Source organism: Neofelis nebulosa, chromosome 3, assembly GCF_028018385.1.
Source record: "Neofelis nebulosa isolate mNeoNeb1 chromosome 3, mNeoNeb1.pri, whole genome shotgun sequence".
Taxonomy (NCBI): domain Eukaryota; kingdom Metazoa; phylum Chordata; class Mammalia; order Carnivora; family Felidae; genus Neofelis; species Neofelis nebulosa.
Genome location: NC_080784.1, coordinates 171,806,605 through 171,812,508, shown reverse-complemented (window position 1 = coordinate 171,812,508; position 5,904 = coordinate 171,806,605). Strand labels below are relative to the sequence as shown.

Sequence of the window (5,904 nt, the reverse complement as noted above, 5' to 3'; positions counted from 1 at the left end):
TGTCACAGTAAAGCGTGTGCCTCCCTCCGCTTCATGCTAAATCCTCCTGTTTCTTACACAAACTTCGAGACTGAGACCCAGACCGGGTGGTGTGCTGGAAGGAAGCCAGCAGCCATGAACTCTCGCTGGAAGGTGAGGGAATTAGAACCCTATTCCTTTATCCACTCAACATATATCTTTTGAGCACTTACTCTGTGCCAAATAGTAGAAGCTCTATCTGTATAGCATTTTGTGGTTTATAAAGTGGGTTCACATCCATTGCCTCTTTAAGTAACCCTTTGAGGAAGATGTAGTAAATACTGTTATCTTTGTTTATGGTGAAGAAGCAGAATCTTGGGAAGTTCAAGTGTTACTTTAAGGCACAGAGGTAGCTGAACTGAGACGCCAACCCACTTCTTCTATACCAGACATAATAGAGGTTTGTACTTCATGAACATGGGTGAATATACATTTTTGGGTTTTAATAGTAATTTATTTGTTATTGTAATTTGTGACATAAACAAATCACAATTTATTCTGAATGTTTCTCAATAGTCTTTGTTTCCAAATAGAAATATTAAATGGTGGCGAAAAGGGGGGAAAAAGGAACTTTCAGTATTATAAAGGATAAAAGAGAATCATAACAAATCAAAGGCAACCTGATACAGAGCCCAGTGACCTCTTCGGGATACCTGAAATATAATTAAACTGTATCATCCAGGCTTTTCCAAGTCGTCATCCTAAATAAGAGTATTATTTATAAAGAAGTACAAATTGACTTTTATATTCAACGTTGGTTAAATGAAGGTATTCAGTAGTCTTATTATTTTGTAATAAAAGAATCTTCATCTACCCTTCTCTCAGTATGTGATGATTTATTTCTCTTCTAAATGGAGGAAGGCCTGTGAACCATAAGATGCTGGAACTAAACTGGTTGGCATTAGTGCAATGAATTTTTCTTCTGCTGAAGTATTTTTTTTAAGTTTATTTATTTTTTATTTTGAGAGAGAGAGGGAGAGAATGTCCAGGAGAGAGAGAGAGAGAGAAGGAGAGAGAGAATCCCAAGCAGGCTCTGTGGTGTTATTACAGAGCTGACACAGGGCTTGACGTGGGACTCAATGTGACAAACCATGAGATCATGACCTGAGCCAAAATCAAGAGTCGGACACTTAACCAACTGAACCACCCAGGCGTCCCTCTGCTGAAGTTTTAAAGTGAATATATGTTAAACCAAGTTCTTTTGAGATAACATACACCTTGTGCTGTGGTCAGGAACCACTGATGTTACTCTGGAACTGTTACTCTTCTGCTAAACCTCATTATTGCACAGGAGAAGTGTTCCGCCATGGTTTTGATTTGTGGGTGGGTCTTGTCTTCTGAGCTTCAGAGCTGCCCAGGGTCTACCTGTTAGAGAATCGGCACCTCTAATGTAGTTAACAGGCCAGTCATCCATTTTCACCTCAGCAGTCACTGTGGCTTTGAGCTCCTTTGTGGTGATAAGCATCAGTGTTTTCATACCTAGCTTCTGTAGTGACAGCAGGAGCTAAGGGGTCAGACTCCATTACCTCGTAGTAATTGGGTGGCTGGAGATCATTCTTCGTTATTGCTGAGTGATTGCTGGGCTAGGATGACAGTCTCCAGCTTGATAGTGTTGCTGGAATGGTCTGTAGACTAACCCAACTATAGTAACACTGCATTTGAATGTTTCAGAAAACTCTCATATGTAAGACTTGAGGGGAGATTTTGGCTGGTCCTTTGGGTAAACAGGGATGTTTCTGTATTTGCCAAGGCTAGCAAATCTACTTGAGGATGAAGAGTAGGTTTCAACTTGTTACAACAGGACTTGGAGAGCTGAAGTGTAAGTCTGAAAGCTGAGCGTTCGTGTCCCAGAGTGGCTGAGCTCTCCCAGAGTGGCCCCACGCATTGGAGGGCTGGGACTCAGCACAAGGAGATTGCAGGACGAGGCTTAAGTTTCCCTGGTGGTATTGGCATCTTTCCTCTGGTTCTTATTTTGCTCCAAAATTCTTCGTTGTTTTTGAGTAAATCTCTCATATCCAAAGATAGCATTATCTAAATCCTCATTCACTTGAATTAGCTCAACAGTTACATTTTCATTCTCCACTACCACAACCACATCCATGATCCCATCCTGTGTCTCCTGACCCATCTTTTATATAAAGTTTCTGCAGTAGCTCTATGTCTTCAAGATTTTCAGACCCAGGAACACAGTGAGTCTGCATCAGTATGGTGGACAGCACCCTCACATTCATTTTCACCATATCTAATTCACTGTGCAATTGTCCAATCTGTTGTGGGACCAGTGTAATAGTAGAGCTCTTGAGAACAATTATAGAAAGAAGGGCTGGTTCAGTAGAATTCAATGAGATCTGAGCAGTCTCTTGTCTTACTGTTTCATCCTTGCATCTGAGGGAGGAAACTGAACACCTTTCTTAAGAAGGTCAAGCTATACTTCTTTCACTTCGCTTACATCCACACCTCCTGGGAGAGGCTGTGACCAAATCTTAATGAAATTTAAGAGTCTACTCTGAATGTCTAATGGCAAGATATACCTGGGATTCAGCAGCTTAACTAGATTATCATTAATGAATTCCTTCTGCACAATTAGAGATTGAAAACTGGGACCACAGTTCTGCGTGCACAGATCAGTAAGTGACAAGGTTAGTTGGATTTCTTAATGATTGTAGTTTTGGGAAATCCTTTACTTCAGAGCTTTTATTGCATCTTTTTTGCCCATGATGGGCAGTGTTAATTATGACACACGTGCACGAACTGGCCCCAGTCTTCTGTCTGAATGCTAGCATATGTAGCCTTTTTGTATTTTGGGGTGTTCTGTCCATCACTTGTAGGATACAGATATGACATTGTTTCAGAGGCAGGATTCTGTTCATCTCATAGTAGGCATCAGTCAACATACATGGTCTTCCTAGAAGACCACTTAGGGATCAAGCCACAGAAGCCATTCTGGGTGGAAAGAGTGGTTGGGAAGAAATGGAGAGTCAGAATCTTGTAGCACAGGACGCTACTCCCACAGGATGCTCATGTGTGACCAGTTCCAAATGCTTCAGATTATTGGTGTTCCAGTTTAACTTCCAGACTTGAACTTTTCAGAGTATGCACTGCTATTAGTTCTTTCACAGAAAGACCAGGTTCCTCTTGCTGTGCCTTGAGGTGGTCGCTGGTTAGGAAGTCTTTCTCCATTGGTAACAGTCCTACGAGGCCCACAGATGTAAGTTCCACTGCCCCCCGAGCTGTGAGATCTAGGCAGCCGCAAAAATTGGGGTGCCTGAGGCTGGCGTGAGCTCCTTTCTGTTGATGCTGGTGAGCAGGGCAAGGCGGAAAGAAAGTAGGAAGATGGCACTGCCAGCAGCCATACCTGGGGGGTATTTCAGCAGACCCCCTGCTGTATGTTAAATTAGATACCTGTTGGGGCGCCTGGGTGGCGCAGTCGGTTAAGCGTCCGACTTCAGCCAGGTCACGATCTCGCGGTCCGTGAGTTCGAGCCCCGCGTCGGGCTCTGGGCTGACAGGTCGGAGCCTGGAGCCTGTTTCCGATTCTGTGTCTCCCTCTCTCTCTGCCCCTCCCCCGTTCATGCTCTGTCTCTCTCTGTCCCAAAAATAAAAAAAATAAAAAAATAAAAATAAATTAGATACCTGTCCCTCAGGCCACTATTTCAGACAAGCAGATACACCTCCTTTCACAGAAAGTCTGGGCACTTTTTTTAATTATTATTTTTAATTTTAGTTTTTTAAAATTTACATCGAAATTAGTTAGCATATAGTGCAACAATGATTTCAGGAGTAGATTCCTTAGGGCCCCTTACCCACTTAGCTCATCCCCCCTCCCACCCCCACCCCCCAGTTTGTTCTCCATATTTATGAGTCTCTGATGTTTTGTCCCCCTCCCTGTTTTTATATTATTTTTGTTTCCCTTCCCTTATGTTCATCTGTTTTGCCTCTTAAAGTCCTCATATGAGTGAAGTCATATGATATTTATCTTTCTCTCACTGACTAATTTCACTTAGCATAATACCCTCCAGTTCCATCCACATAGTTGCAAATGGCAAGATTTCATTCTTTTTGATTGCCGAGTAATACTCCATTGTATATATACACCACATATTCTTTATTCATTCATCCATCAATGGGCATTTGGGCTCTTTCCATACTTTGTCTGTTGTCAGTAGTGCTGATACAAACATTGGGGTGCATGTGTCCCTTCGAAACAGCACACCTGTATCAGTTGAATAAATACCTAATAATGCAATTGCTGGGTTGTAGGGTAGTTCTATTTTTAGCTTTTTGAGGAACCTCCATACTGTTTCCCAGAGTGGCCGCACCAGCTTGCATTGCCACCAACAATGCAAAAGAGATCCTCTTTCTCTGCATCCTCACCAACATCTGTTGTTGCCTAAGTTGTTAATGTTAGCCATTCTGATAGGTGTAAGGTGGTATCTCATTGTGGTTTTGATTTGTATTTCCCTGATGATGAGTGATGTTGAGCATTTTTTCATGTGTCGGTTGGCCATCTGGATGTCTTCCTTGGAGAAGTGTCTATTCATGTCTTTTGCCCATTTCTTCACTGGATTATTTGTTTTTTGAGTGTTGAGTTTGAGAAGTTCTTTATAGATTTTGGATACTAACCCTTTATCTGATATGTCATTTGCAAATATCTTCTCCTATTACATCATGTGCCTTTTAGTTTTGTTGACTGTTTCCTTTGCTGTGCAGAAGCTTTTTATTTTGATGAGGCGCTAATAGTTCATTTTCACTTTTGTTTCCCTTGCCTCTGGAGACCTGTTGAGTAAGAAGTTGCTGCAGCCAAGATCAAAGAGGTTTTTGCCTGCTTTCTCCTCGAGGATTTTGATGGCTTCCTGTCTTACATTGAGGTCTTTCATCCATTTTGAGTTTATTTTTGTGTATGGTGTAAGAAAGTGGTCCAGGTTCATTCTTCTGCATATCGCTGTCCAGTTTTCCCAGCAGCACTTGCTGAAGAGACTATCTTTATTCCTTTGGGTATTCTTTCCTGCTTTGTCAAAGATTAGTTGGCCATACGTTTGTGGGTCCATTGTTGGGTTCTCTATTCTGTTCCATTGATCTGAGTGTTTGTTTTTGTGCCAGTACCATACTGTCTTGATGATTACAGCTTTGTAGTATAGCTTGAAGTCTGGGATTGTGATGCCTCCAGCTTTGGATTTCTTTTTCAAGATTGCTTTGGCTATTTGGGGTCTTTTCTGGTTCCATAAAAATTTTAGGATTATTTGTTCTAGCTCTGTGAAGAATGCTGGTGTTATTTTGACAGGGATTGCATCGAATATGTAGATTGCTTTGGGTAGTATCGACATTTTAACAATATTTGTTTTTCCTATCCAGGAGCATGGAATCTTTTTCCATTTTTTTTGTGTGTGTCTTCTTCAATTTCTTTCATAAGCTTTCTAGAGTTTTCAGTGTATAGATTTTTCACTTCTTTGGTTAGATTTATACCTAGGTATTATATGGTTTTTTGGTGCATTTGTACCTGGGATCAATTCCTTGATTTCTCTTTCTGTTGCTTCATTGTTGGTGAATAGGAAAGCAACCGATTTCTGTGTGTTGATTTTATATCCTGCGACTTTACTGAATTCACGGATAAGTTCTAGCAGTTTTTTGGTGGAATCTTTAGGGTTTTCCATATAGAGTACCATGTCATCTGCAAAGAGTGAAAGTTTGACCCCCTCCTGGCCAATTTGGATGCCTTTTATTTCTTTGTGTTGTCTGATTGCAGAGGCTAAAACTTCCAATACTATGTTGAATAACAGTGGCGAGAGTGGACATCCCTGTCTTGTTCCTCAAGCTCTCAGTTTTCCCCCATTGAAGATGATATTAGTGTTGGGTCATTCATATATGGCTTTTATGATCTCAAGGTATG

General features: G+C 41.3%; 1 pseudogene; it reads right to left on the bottom strand.

The window, feature by feature from the left end:
• Positions 1-1,362: 1,362 nt before the first annotated feature.
• Positions 1,363-2,862, bottom strand: LOC131508086 (TOM1-like protein 1; annotated as a pseudogene).
• Between the last annotated feature and the right edge of the window lie 3,042 nt (positions 2,863-5,904).